The sequence below is a fragment of the Balaenoptera musculus genome, chromosome 19 (genome assembly GCF_009873245.2).
Source record: "Balaenoptera musculus isolate JJ_BM4_2016_0621 chromosome 19, mBalMus1.pri.v3, whole genome shotgun sequence".
In the NCBI taxonomy this organism is placed as follows: Eukaryota; Metazoa; Chordata; class Mammalia; order Artiodactyla; family Balaenopteridae; genus Balaenoptera; species Balaenoptera musculus.
The window spans coordinates 47,687,150-47,701,751 of NC_045803.1; the positions used below are offsets into that span (position 1 = coordinate 47,687,150).

The 14,602-nt window shown below is 38.9% G+C and overlaps 1 protein-coding gene across 2 annotated transcripts in view; it reads right to left on the reverse strand.

Moving 5' to 3' along the window:
- Positions 1 to 14,602, reverse strand: part of GLG1 (golgi glycoprotein 1) — a 157,090-nt gene that overhangs the window by 108,094 nt on the left and 34,394 nt on the right. The window lies entirely within an intron of this gene.

Here is a 14,602-nt window from a genome sequence, read left to right on the forward strand (position 1 = left end):
AAATAAAACATAACTTACTATTTTTAGGTTGTGCATTTTTCTTCAGTTGACACTTTCTTTGAGCAAATTTATTCTTATGTATTTTTTAATGCAAATGTTAAAATCTACTAAACACATAAAAACAAAGCAGAGGGCTTCCCTCGTGGCACAGTGGTTGAGAATCTGCCTGCCAATGCAGGGGACACGGGTTCGAGCCCTGGTCTGGTAAGAACCCACATGCCGCCGAGCAACTAGGCCCGTGAGCCACAACTACTGAGCCTGCACGTCTGGAGCCTGTGCTCCGCAACGAGAGGCCGCGATAGTGAGAGGCCCGCGCACGGCGATGAAGAGTGGCCCCCGCTTGCCGCAACTAGAGAAAGCCCTCGCACAGAAATGAAGACCCGACACAGCCAAAATAATTAATTGATTAATTAATTAATTTTAACAAAACAAAACAAAACAAAAAACCAAAAAATCCAAAACCAAAGCAGAGCTTATGCTTTTTTTTTGGCTACGCTGAGTCTTTATTGCAGCACACGGACTTAGTTTCCCCGCGGCATGTGGGATCTTAGTTCCCCGACCAGGGATCGAACCTGCGTCCCCTGCACTGGAAGGTGGACCACCAGGGAAGTCCCAAGCAGAGCTTACTCTTTGTGATATCAGGTCTCAGATTCTCCTACGTTAACTGGGTGTCAATTTAGTTCTGACACTGTGAAATAAAATTCATATTCTATGGCAAGACAAGAAAAATTTAAACATAAAAAATTTTCTCTGCCCTCTGGCCTCCTCTCTCCCCGCCTACTGTGTATCTGCTTTATGCATCAACCAAACCTCCCCCATCAGAAGAAATACCTGCTCAAGCTAAGCAAAGAGCAACATTCTCCTAAAATCAACAAGACAACTCCTTAAAAGATAACATTCCTTCTTGATCTTGTAAGGGCCATGCTTAGATCTGGATTGTGTAAACTGTCAATAATACGTCATCTAATGTATAGCCCTCGTCTAAAAGGACTTATGTAACTGTGTTTTGACTTCCAATGGGAGGAACAGTTCTGGGGGCTTTCTGAGATGCTCTTCCCAAGTTATAATCCTCAAATTTGGCTCAAATAAAATTTTCCACTACTTTCATATACTGACTACTGATTAATTTTCATCGTCACACTAACTACCCAGAGTTAAGGCAGACCCCACAGGTTGAGGGCTCGGTTTCACAAGACTGCCCTTACTTCAGATGCCAGTCGTGAATCTCAGGTCCCAAGGACACTTGTAATTCTTCTGACTTGGCTACAAATTTGAGGGTCCCCATGACCCCCTCCTCAAGTTTAATAACTCTCTAGACAAAATCACAGAACTTAGGAAAACATTTTACTTACATTTACCAGTTTATTATAAAAGATACAACTCAGGAACAGTCAAATGGAAGAGATGCCTAGGGCAAAGTGAGGAAAGGCGCCACCGAGCTTCAGGCCCACACAGGGCATGTCACCTCCTGACACCTTGACCTGTTCGACAACACAGAAGCTCCCCAGGTCTTCTAGTTTGAGTTTTTATAACGCTCAGTCTCCAGAGAGCCATCCCACCCCATCCTTGGAGGCTGGTGGGTGGGACTGAACGTTCCAACCTTCTAATCACTCCTGATGACCGCTGGCCCATTCTCAGGCTATCTAGGGGTCTTAAATCACTTCATTAGCATAAACTCAAGTGTAATGAAAGGGGCGTGTTATGAAGTAACAAATCCTATTACTCAGGAAATTCCAAGGGTTTTCGGAGCTCTGTGCCAGGAATTGGAGACAAAGATCAAATATATATTTTATTATACCACACTTAAAAAATGAGGAGGTGAAAAAAAAATTAATTACACGGGACTGAGTGAACTGATGAGGATGATTATAATTTTTGTGACTTTCTGTTTGAATAAAAAAAAAAAATCCCACAAGGACTCAGAGGCAAAAAATATACAAATCAATTTTCACTGCAAAGTAAAGGAGCTGTTACAGTGGAGGATTACTGGACTGAATGTCAATATTATGACATAGTATGAGTGTGTTTCGTGTTTGGTAATTGCAATCATTGTTGCTTTTGTTGTGGTCATCCAGTTACAATGCTTGGTGTCAGTTTATTTATCTCTTGTAAACATAAAATACAGTGTGTGTGTGTGAAAAAAAAAAAAATGAGGAGGGAAACCTGGTTTCTTGTAAATACACCGCTAATTCTCCAGTGTGGAAGTGCAGTGGTGGTGTGTACAAGGTGGACCGCTCAGTCTCCTCTACAACTGCCTTTAAAAAAATATCAGGGCTTCCCTGGTGGCGCAGTGGTTAAGAATCTGCCTGCCAATGCAGGGGACACGGGTTCGAGCCCTGGTCTGGGAAGATCCCACATGCCGCGGAGCAACTAAGCCTGTGAGCCACAACTACTGAGCCTGTGCGTCTGGAGCCTGTGCTCCGCAACGGGAGAGGCCACAACAGTGAGAGGCCCGCGCACCGCGATGAAGAGTGGCCCCTGCTCGCCGCAGCTGGAGAAAGCCCTCGCACGGAAACTAAGACCCAACACAGCCAAAAATAAATAAATAAATAAATAAATTTATTTTAAAAATATATATATATCAGGGCTTCCCTGGTGGCGCAGTGGTTGGGAGCCCGCCTGCCAATGCAGGGGACACGGGTTCGAGCCCTGGTCTGGGAAGATCCCACATGCCGCGGAGCGACTAGGCCCGTGAGCCACAACTGCTGAGCCGGCGCGTCTGGAGCCTGTGCTCCGCAACAAGAGAGGCCGCGATAGTGAGAGGCCCGCGCACCGCGATGAAGAGTGGCCCCCACTTGCCATAACCAGAGAAAGCCCTTGCACAGAAACGAAGACCCAACACAGCCATACATACATACATAAATAAATAAATTTAAAAAAAAGAAAAATCAAAATTAGGCCGGGTCACTTTGAGCACAAGGGCCAGAAGAATGTGAGCAGTTTCCTGTGGGGTTTGCCTTCACAGTGTCGTTGCAGCCACACCTCAGAAGAGGCAAAGATTCAGGGAGAGTTCTCCATTCTCCCTTTCTTAAGAGAAATCTTCCCTCTTAATTTGTACTTAAGTCCATGGTTGAGTCACAGGACCTTGTTTTATCTTTGCTCAAAATTTGTTTTGACAGATTCTAGCTTAACAGTGTTAGTTAGACAAACGGCAATTTTCTGGAACATTCTTTCTTTTTTTTTTTTTTTGGCCCAGTGTAGAAGCGTGGAGTCCTAACCACTGGACCGCCAAGGAATCCCCTGGAACATTCTTTAAAATATGGACTCCATAGCAGTTTCCATTCTAGTTCTTATTACACTTTGCCATTATTTTGGTCTTCTTGTAGTTGTTAAAAGCTGAGTTTTCACTGTATATCCAAATTCCATAATTTGGTATAAGAAACAGCTCTTTTATAGAAGTAGCCATCTGATAATAGCAGGACTCACATATACAAAGATACAAATTATCCATCTAGATTTATCATGGGATTATTAAAAATCCTCAACCACGGGAATTCCCTGGTGGTTAGAACTCTGCACTTTCACAGCTGTGGGCCCAGGTTCGATCCCTGGTCGGGGAACGAAGATCCCGCAAGCCGCATGGCGCAGCAAAAACAAAAAACAAACCAAAAAAACCCTTCAACCCAAAGCATATGCATCCAACATTCTTCTTTTTATTTTATTTTTTTAAATAAATTTATTCATTTTATTTATTTATTTTTGGCTGCATTGGGTCTTCATTGCTGCACGCGGGCTTTCTCTAGTTGCAGTGAGTGGGGGCTAGTCTTCGTTGTGGTGTGCAGGCTTGTCATTGTGGTGGCTTCTCTTGTTGCCGAGCACGGGCTCTAGGCGTGCGGGCTTCAGTAGTTGTGGCACGCAGGCTCAGTAGTTGTGATGCACAGGCTTAGTTGCTCTGCAGCATGTGGGATCCTCCCGGACCAGGGCTCGAACCCGTGCCCCCTGCATTGGCAGGCGGACTCTCAACCACTGTGCCACCAGGGAAGCCCGCATCCAACATTCTTAACCATGGCAACACAGTTTACAACCATGCTAAACCTCAGTAACATAAGTCTTTAAGAACCAGGTACAACACAAAATGATCTTTAAAGAGATACTTGGGAATCACTATGCTCACAAAAACAGTCTTGGGGAATAAAAACCAATTTGTACAATTCCTCAGTATTACTTATTTAAACCCTACTTTGTTTGAAAATATTTAAGACAGAATTTTTTCAATAAATGGGTTGAGATTCCTACACTCTTCTGAATATATTAGTGCTAAATATCAGTTGGTCACTGAAAGTCAGATGGGACATCATTAAATCAGGATGAAAATGACTAGTCAGGGAAAGAACTATGTTATACCCAAGAACTTTGGCAAAGTGCACGAATAAAATTATTTTCTAATAGGATGGATCTTACTAATATTCATTTCCTCAACTTGCAAATTCAACGACATCATTGCTTTGTCACTTTAATTAGCTCTCTGCTCAACATTGGACCTACTGATAGATACCCCAATAAAGATGAGATGCTAATATAAAAAGATGCAATTTCCTTCAGTTTATTTTATAGGATTTTGTGGTAAAATGGAAAAAAAATAATTTAAAAAACAGTTATAGCTGTGCTTGGAGATATTAACTAAATGGACTATTCTCACATACTGATCAAATGATCACTATGGTAGTTTAAAAGTTCACAAATTACAATTTTTCCTTCTTTGAAAACTGAATCAGGTCACCAAAGTCTCCAAATCATAATCTTGTCTTGTTTAGTGGCTTTGTTTCAGACAACGAAACATAAAATAGGTCAGTTATTCATGTTGCGAAGGGACTTGCCATACAGAACAAAAACGAAAAACTTAAAACTTAGCACAAATTTCCTTTAAATCACTAACTCCATCAATACATTTAAAATGTGATTCTATTCTTCAAAGAATGATTTGCCACTATTTTTACATTCCTGTATAAAATAACCATGCATAACACCAAGATAACTGTTAAAAGTGTGTTAACCAGATTCTTAATATAGTGCAGCAGTGGCAGAATTTTCACATACTGCAGAAGATGGCAAGGAAGAAACTCTCCTGCTAGCTCCTTTTTGTACAGCTAGAACTAGGATCATGCCTGGGCTTTCTATCACTTACTTATGCTAAGGAACTCGCTCTGGAACACATAAACTCATATTTGTATTTTGCTTTGGAATTTCATATGGTTTTACTCAGCAACATATTAACTTTATTAATTATGTTTTTCTTGAGCTAATTATTAATAAAATGTGCTCCCATTCTGAAAACAGGTTGAGCAATGGCTCAGAAACAATTAGCCTAGGATAGAAACAATTTCTGTAGAAAAAACAGTCACCAATTCATACAGGACAATTATAAGCTGGTGAGTTAATTCTAAATTCCTAAATCACACACACACACACACACAAATACCCTTTTGCTTTTACTACAGGAAAGTGAAACAGTCCTATAGGAGAAAAGCAAGATGATGGAAACGGGCAACAATACTGAATATTTTTATCACATTATAAAACTTGGTTTTAAATACCAGAAGTTCTTTTACTAGAAAGTTTAAAGTTTTTTTACTAGGAGAAACGGACTTCTCTCCACAAAACGTATGTTTTTGTTTGAGGCTAACTCAAGCATGTTTATTTAACCAATTTTTGTATGGAGCACCCTGTTAGGCAGGTTATATGGAAAATAACCTAAAGTCTGGAGCCAAGGGGTAAAAACAGAGCTAAAACTAACAGTATAACTGTATGTAGGCTGTTTACATTATGTAGGCAGATAAGAACAACTTATAAGAACAACCCTAATAATATGTCTTTAAATTTAACTTAATCGTACTCTCATAAAGAAAATGTATTCAGATTGTCACTGTTCAGAACAGTGAAGTACTTTATTAACTTAGTAGGAGGAAGATTTACCCTCCACACTTGAATCAGTAGGGTGAATCTATACTTTTCCTACTGACCAATTTCTCCCTCAATCCCCCATAAAATTGGCATAGTTAGCAAAACTAGAAGGAACCCAGGGTCTGATTTAATAGATTTGTAAATCCTTATCTCAAATATCACAAACTTTTCTATAACTACATAATATTTGAGTTGTGAGTTTCATTTTATTTTTAGGGATATTTATTCACTGGATAGTTATCCATTTTATTTTATAGTAAGTTAGATGAAGTAAAGCAGTAAGAATCTCAATTGAGAGAAATTTTAATAATAGAGAGTTTTAGGTACTAAAATAGGCAGGAAGCTCTATTAGGGTCTAAGAAGCAACGGAGTATAGGCTACTCTAAGAGCATGTGATTGGGTGACGGTGAACACAATTTGCAGACACTGCTAGATCAAAGCCCAGGAGAACATTTTAAAATGTTAGACACACACTAAAGAAAGTAGTAAAACAATGAAACTCTGGGTAATTAAGAATTCAAAATATTTGCATTTTTATTTACAGATGGTTCTCAACTTTCATAATCTGATTTTCATACATTATATACTTACATACCTAGGAGAATTTTAAATGTTGATTTTAAATATTGTGTTTACCAGCTGGCAAATTTTTAAGCTACTGAGTGGAGGTACTACTTGCCCAGCAATATTTCACCTTTGGCAGTATCACCTCTTAAGGCATATCATCGCGAAATTATTAGAATATTTTATTGGGCTTAGAGGGAAAAAAAGGGAGGAAAAATGCAAGTGCTAAATACTAGCAGAAAGAAGCATTTCAAATTTAATTTACTGCTTTCTGGCCTAGAGCCAGTCTTCCATGAATTCAATTATAAAGGATGAATAGTAAAATGAAAGAGTGTGCATAAATGTTTGAACTATATTATTGAAGACTGTACCTAAAAGGTTAAGAGTAAGTTAGGATTTTATAATATTTGTTAACTCGCCGAGCACCTGCTTTATATAACATGTAAGTTTAACTTTAACCTATATGACTTTTATCCTTGTATCCATGGATACACATTCATAAATTTGAGTACTTGAGAACCTAAGACATTTTTAGTGGATGTGAAGAATCTGCTTTCTTTCTTGGGCCAGGGGGGTGGGGGTGGGGGGAACACTTGTTTTTCCCCCCAAAGTTAGTTACTTTGGCCCTACTTTGGGACTGTAGTAGTTAGAAGAAAAGGGATATCCCAAGAGAGGGGCAGATAAAATAAGGTTGACTCTTGAACAACTAGGGGGAGTTAAGGGCGCAGACCCTACTCACAGTCAAAAATCCGAGGATAACTTTAGAGTTGGCCCTCTGTATCTGTGGTTCCACATCTGCGAATTCAACCAACCTCTGATCATGTAGTACTGTAGTATTTACTGAAAAAACATCTGCGTATGAGTGGACCTGTGCAGTTCAAATCCGTACCTTCAAAGGTCAACTGTAAAATGAAAATTTAACTTACTTCTATTATCCATTCTGTCACTGACTGTGCATCTTCCTTTCACTTTTTAAATGAGGAGTCAGACCACATTTCCTGATTTCCTGCTTCATGTGATTTTTATCATTAAGAGTCATCTTCTCTATCCCATTTTTTGGCTTTCTGCTGTTTTCGATGTTTAAAAAACAACTCTCTCCTCCTTAACCCTTTATCTTCTTTAACCCTCCATCCTCTCTTAGTTTTGGACAGTGACACAAGATTATGTGTCAACTTGACTGGGCCAACAGGTGCCCAGATATTTGGTCAAACATTATTCCCATCCAGGATTTAGTCTGATCTCCTTAGCTTCAGTGTTTCTAATGACCTGACAGTTTTTGAGGAAGCCTGGTCAGGTATTTTGTAGAATGTCCTTCAACTTCGGTTAGTGTGATGTTTTTCTCATAGGATATAGGTTTTGGGGAAGAACTGCCATTCTCAACACATCATATCAAGGGCATACATGCTGATGATGCCAACTTTGATCACCCGGCCAAGGGAGTGTTTGCCAGCTTTCTCCACTGTAAAATGACTCCCTTCCACCTTTCCACATTCTACTCTTTGGAAGCAATTCACTGAGTTCAGCCCATACTCAAGAGGGGAATGGGGAGTTAAGCTCTACCTCTTGGAAGAGGAAGTATCTACATAAATTATTTTTAATTCTTTTTCTACCATGGCATCATCATTCCCCCAGTAAGCAATGCCCACATACCCAATGGAACTTTGGGTTTACTTTTGATTCCTTTTTCTCCTGAAAGTCCCCTTAGTCCTTTAACAAGCTCTCCTTAGTCATCTTTTTTCAGTATTAGATTTAGTCAATCTCCTTTCTTTCTGTCATTGCTTTAATCCAAATCCTCATTTTCTAGATGACAATCTCTGAGCAGGTCTCTCTTTTTTTTTTTTTTGTGGCCTCCATGCCTTGTTCTGTTCCAATCTGCCTTTCATATATCATACAGTCATACTGTATGAGACAGAAATTTCCGGAGAGACAGAAAGAGTATCCCTGATTTGTACCTACAATGTAGAAAGTACATAATAAATAACTGTTGGGGAAGTAGGAGATACAACAAAATTTTTCTTTACCGTAGTTTAGTCTCCATGCTAGGAAAATAAAAACAGCTTGCAGAAAATTAAAGAAACAATAGAAATATTTAAATGTTAATTATTTCAAACAACACATATTGCTGAGGTGTGGATGAAAAGTATTTATAATACAGGAAGAGTGTAAACGTCAGAGGAGAAAATGTTTAAGGTGCTGCAAAACTACAACTAACTAAGAAGCTAAGAAAAGGAAAATGTCCTTGCCCAGGAAAATAATCTAAGGAAATCTTTCAGACTCCTCAATGGTCTCTTCAAATCTGGTGTTTTGAATTTTTTATAGGAGAACGTCTTGACTAAAATGACATAGCCTATTCCACAGGGATCCAATCTTGTCTCTTGACCTATGAGCTGGAGATAATGTGGTATAGTTTTTCCAACTATTTAACATATGAAATAAAAAATGGTAACAGTGGCAAAAAAGTGTGTGTGGGGGGGGTTACAAAGGGGACACATTTTTGTTGAGAAAATAAAGTGTAAGTTACCCAAATGTCATTTACTTTTTTTTGCTTTTATAGAATGCTCACAACATTTCTGACTAGAAAAGGTTTAAAATTATATTTTAAAATAGGGAAATATGATTGCATAGAGGTTGAAAACTTTAAATCAGCAAAACACCAAAACTTTACTATGAAGTTGTCAAAGTCATTGCTGAGGACTAACAGCTGGGATCTACAATTTGGGTTATGGAACATGAGCACTGGCCTCTTGGACTTGCCTTTCATTAAAAGAGACAAAGAGAGAGTGCATGCTAGCGAGCGCGTGCGTGTGCTATTTGCCTCCTCTGTTCTGTGTTTTGGTGGAAGGAGCACAGTAAGTTCAAATACCTGTGTTATGAACATCTCCTTCAGCTCTAGCTTGGCTCACTGTGATTTCAGTGAAGTCTACGATGCCAACTCTTTAGAATGTGAAATGAGCAAACTGACAAGTATCTCTTTATTCTAATGAAAGAAGTGAATTCAAAACATTAGTTTCCTAGGACACAGAACTGTTTTTGATTTGGGTCACTCAGAAATAAAACTCCCCAAAATATTCTTAAGTGGTTCAGGGACTTGGACAATGATAAACAATAAAATATTGCAAACAATGTGGGCACAGATGGAGGTGTAGGGATAAGAGCTACTCTGGCCACCTTGCCAGCCACCAGGTGGAGGCTGTGAAGGAAGCCTGCCCAGAAGTGAACGCAGCTAAGAGGATGAGCCCAGTATTTAGCTAAGCCCAAAGCCAGTGTTATACCTTATCTTTACAGTTACATGAAGTAAATTATCTTTTTAGCTTAAGCTAGTTTGGATAGGACTCCCTGTTATTACAAAAGAATCATAACTCCTGACATAGTGAGGAACATACACTTTATACTTAAATCTCACTCTGATAAAACAAAGGTGAAAGAAACAGAATAATTTTACCACTCTTTAATCTAGCCCATGTTTATTTAAAGTTGTAATGACAACACAGTAAAGGTCCCTTTTCTTTCAAAGAAATTCAGTAGGATTATGTACTCTATATGTTAAATGCAATGAAGTTACCCAATCAAATTTAAGGAGATATGGGGAAAAGGAACATAGTAATTTTAAGACATTAATTTTTCTATTCTCTAGCAAATGGGCCTGTTTACTTCCACAGCACATTAACAGCAACTTCTCTCTTACATCTTCCAAAAGTAACAAGCCACACTTTCATATCCTATATCTATCTAATCTCAATGGGATCTGTCAGCCTTCTAAATCACAATTTTCAAGAAGGCCTAGAAGAGTTACTAAATTTTAACCTGCTTATTTGAAGTCTCATTTGCTTTTTAATGCGCAGATGGCAAACTACTAAATTTACAGCTCAATATCATATAAATTCTATTAACACATCCCTGGCCGCAGCTATAGTGTACTGAAATCCTGGAGGGGGATTTCAGTGATAGTCTAACAGCAAAACAAACCAAATGGGAGTTTTGTGGAACTATTAAAAATAAAATGCCTGCCTCTCTGGAAGGCCCATGGATAACATGTAATTAGCCTTGGAAAGAAGTCACCATGCTTGTTTTCTCAGACAAAACAAAACAAAAAACAGAGTTTTGCTGCTGTTGGTTTGCAGTAATTGCTGCTACAACTAGTACAAGAATGCAAGAGCCAAGAGAGAAAGCAAAAAATATTAAACAGAAAGACAAGTGTGGAAGAGAACTTGCTTATGTTTTCATAACAATGGTTCTAGATCACTGATGTAAAAATGTCGTAAATCTTATAGCCTGGAAAAATTAACACACTCAATTTTGCAATTCAAAGCATTCTGAATTATTCAATGCTTGGAATAACTCCAGTTTGACTTTACAGTGACTTTCTCAGCTGACAATGAACCTAGACATAATTCATCATGCAAAATGCAAACATCAGTGTTGACCTTAACTACTGTGTGAGCATGTTACAAGGCACACAGTTATCAAATCACGTAAGGGGCAAAAGTATCATTCCTTACAGCACAACTACATTTATTAACTTATTTCTTTTGCCTGTGTCAACTATAAGATACAATATCAGTGGAGACAAAAGTACCAGCTGTTAAGCATCCCTTCACCATAACACAAATTTGATTCACCTTCTGCCATGTCTCTGACACACGGCTCTAAAGCATTTGTTTTGAGACTTCCCTGGAGGTCCAGTGTTTAAGACTACGTGCTTCCAATGCAGGAGGCTCGGGTTCGATCCCTGGTCGGGGAACTAAGATCCCACGTGCCGTGCGGTGCAGCCAAAATAATAAATAAATAAATAAAATGTCAAAATAATTTAAAAAATAAAACATTTGTTTTGCTGTTCAAGAAAAGACATGTCTAATTTAAGACCACTAACCTCAAGACCCAAGAATCACAGCCTCAGCCTACTGCAAATTACCAAAATATTTGATCTTCCTATAATACTTAAATACCTTAATTCCTAGCTTGTGTAGTCCAGAACGACACTATAAACCACATTCTTTTTTTTTTTTTGGGCCGCGCCACACAACTTATGGGATCTCAGTTTCCTGACTAGGAATTGAACCCGGGCCACAGCAGTGAAAGTGCCGAATCCTAACCACTAGACCAGACCACCAGGGAACTCCCATAAACCACATTCTTAAAGAGGAGTGGCAAGCAAAGCCACTTGTTAAGTGTCAAGAAAAACTGTCATTTCCTTAGCTACAGAGCATGTAAATATAATAGAAAATAAGAAAAATTTGTTTTTAGTAGAAGGAAACAAAATTATTACATCACATTCTTTTACATCTCACCTGTAGATTTAGACCAGAGAATGTCAAATTACAACTGCTTTGCTGCATATATATAAGGTAGCTTAGAAAAATGACTCACTAAAAAAAATTGAATCCTAAAATAAATTTAGATCACTGGATTAAGCTATTTTCAAAATAAGGTTGTTGTAAAAGTTTTAACCTTACATTTCCACCAAGCATGTCACAACTCATGAGTATGAGGTGGGTGACCTTTTGTCATCCAGGCACTATAACCGCCATCAATCAGTGTTTTGGTAACCATTTTTTTTTAATATCAAGCCTGAATTTTCCACACTGGTAACACTCAACTTCCTACAGCCACAAACATATCTGACTAACTTAAAACCCTAAAGATAACAAAAACATTTTGTTTCATCTGTGTTGTGTGTGTGTGTGTGTGTGTGTGTTTAAACTGAAATGAACGTTACCCTTGACTTTAATGACTCTTAGGTCCCCCCTTGTAAAATGTGACTTCCAGGGCTTCCCGGGTGGCGCAGTGGTTGAGAGTCTGCCTGCCAATGCAGGGGACACGGGTTCGAGCCCTGCCCTGGGAAGATCCCACATGTCGCGGAGCAGCTGGGCCCGTGAGCCACAATTACTGAGCCTGCGCGTCTGGAGCCTGTGCTCCGCAACAAGAGAGGCCGCGACAGTGAGAGGCCCGCGCACCGCGATGACGAGTGGCCCCCGCTCGCCGCAACTAGAGAAAGCCCTCGCACAGAAACGAAGACCCAACACAGCCAAAAATAAATAAATAAATAAATAAAATTTAAAAAAAAAAAAAAAAAAAAAAAATGTGACTTCCAGCTATTTAATTTTTATAGTTCCACATATATTTTCTATTTGCAAAATGCTTAATCAATAATATCTTAAATCTGGTATACATAAAAAAGCTTTAAAAAATACGTATGCGGTAATCCATTTCTGGTAATGGTGGGTTAAATTTTTTGGAACAACTCTCAAACTATAAACAACTAAAACTGTTGTAAGGGACTTCCCTGGTGGTGCAGTGGTTAAGAATCTGCCTGCCAATGCAGGGCACACGGGTTCAAGCCCTGGTCCAGGAAGATCCCACATGTCGCGGAGGAACTAAGCCCATGCGCCACAACTACTGAACCTGTGCTCTAGAGCCCACGAGCCACAACTACTGAGCCTACGTGCCACAACTACTGAAGCCTGCACGCCTAGAGCCTGTGCTCTGCAACAAGAGAAGCCACCACAATGAGAAGCCTGCGCCCCACAACAAAGAGTAGCCTCCGCTCACTGCAACTAGAGAAAGCCTGCGTGCAGCAGCGAAGACCCAATGCAGCCAAAAATTAAATAAATGAATAAATAAATAAATTTATATTAAAAAAAAAGATGTACAAACACTGTCACACATTCTTCTAGCAAAAGAAGGTGTTCTAGATACGTGTCACAAAATACTGCATGATAAAGACCTTCTTGCTGAATAACTGAGAATACTATATTTCATTTTTATCCTTAGAAATAGTTTGTTCACTCAATTGAACTTTCAGAAAGTTTATCTAGGATATTGTCATCTAAAGACTCAGTCTGAAATGTTGCTTCTATACTATTAGAGTATAGACCACTGCTGTCCCACAGAAATACAATGTAAGCAACATATGCAATTTTTCCTAGTAGCCACATTAAAAAAAAAAGGAAATAGGTGAAATTAATTTTAATATGCTTTACTTAATCCAATATGTCCAAAATGTTATTTCAACATGTAAGCAATGTAAAAATTGAGAAAGTTTAAATTTCTTTTCTCTTTCCAAGTCTTTGAAATCCCATGTGTATTTTACAGCACACCTCAAATGCACTTTTTAAGTGCTCATTAGCCACATATAGCTGGTGGATACCATACCAAAATACATGTGTCTACAGTGCTATTTGTCTCTTTACGTTTATCTTCTAACTCATAAAATTGTGAAGTATATTCTTCTGTCAATGTTCTTCTCTTTGGGACTTCCCTGGAGGTCCAGTGGGTAAAATTCCACGCTCTCAATGCAGGGGCCCGGATTGGATCCCTGGTCGGGAAACTAGATCCCGCATGCATGCCGCAACTAAGAGTGCACATGCTGCAACTAAGAAGCCCGCATGCTGCAACTAAGAAGCCTGCACGCTGCAACGAAGATCCCATGTGCTGCAACTAAGACCTGGCGCAGCCTAAATAAATATTTTTTAAAAAATGTTCCTATCTTTGCCATTATGAGCAGAAACGGAAAAATTCTGAATTTTCAACTGTGTTCTGTGAAAGCTTAACGTTAACTACAAAAATGGTATCTTAAGAGTTACAAACAATGCATCTATATAATTGTAAAATACAAAGTAAATATTCCCTTTGTTCTCTGAAAGACTTCTAAAAAAGAATAAGTGTCACGACATAGCCATATTCACAAATATTATTTTTCAAAAAAGAAACTCAAAAACTAAAATTGGGTCCAATAGAATCCTTTTGTACAAGAGTTAAAGAAATGAAATAAACTTGACAAAATCTTTAGGGAACAGGAAAATATAAAAAGTGATCTAGCAGATTGGAAATGGAAGACCCTAACAATTTTGTAAAAGAAAGTTGGAATACTACCTGATTTTAAGACTTGCAGTAGAGCAATAGTAATTAAGAGTGTGCTATTGGCAAAAGCACAGATTTACAGATAAAAGGAATGAATATTAAAACTTGTAGATTGCAGGGACGTCCCTGGTGGCACAGTGGTTAAGACTCAGCGCTCCCAACGCAGGGAGCCCGGGTTCAATTCCTGGTCAGGGAACTAGATCCCACATGCATGCCGCAACTAATAGTTCACATGCCACAACTAAGGAGGCCGCATGCCGCAACACAATCAAATAAA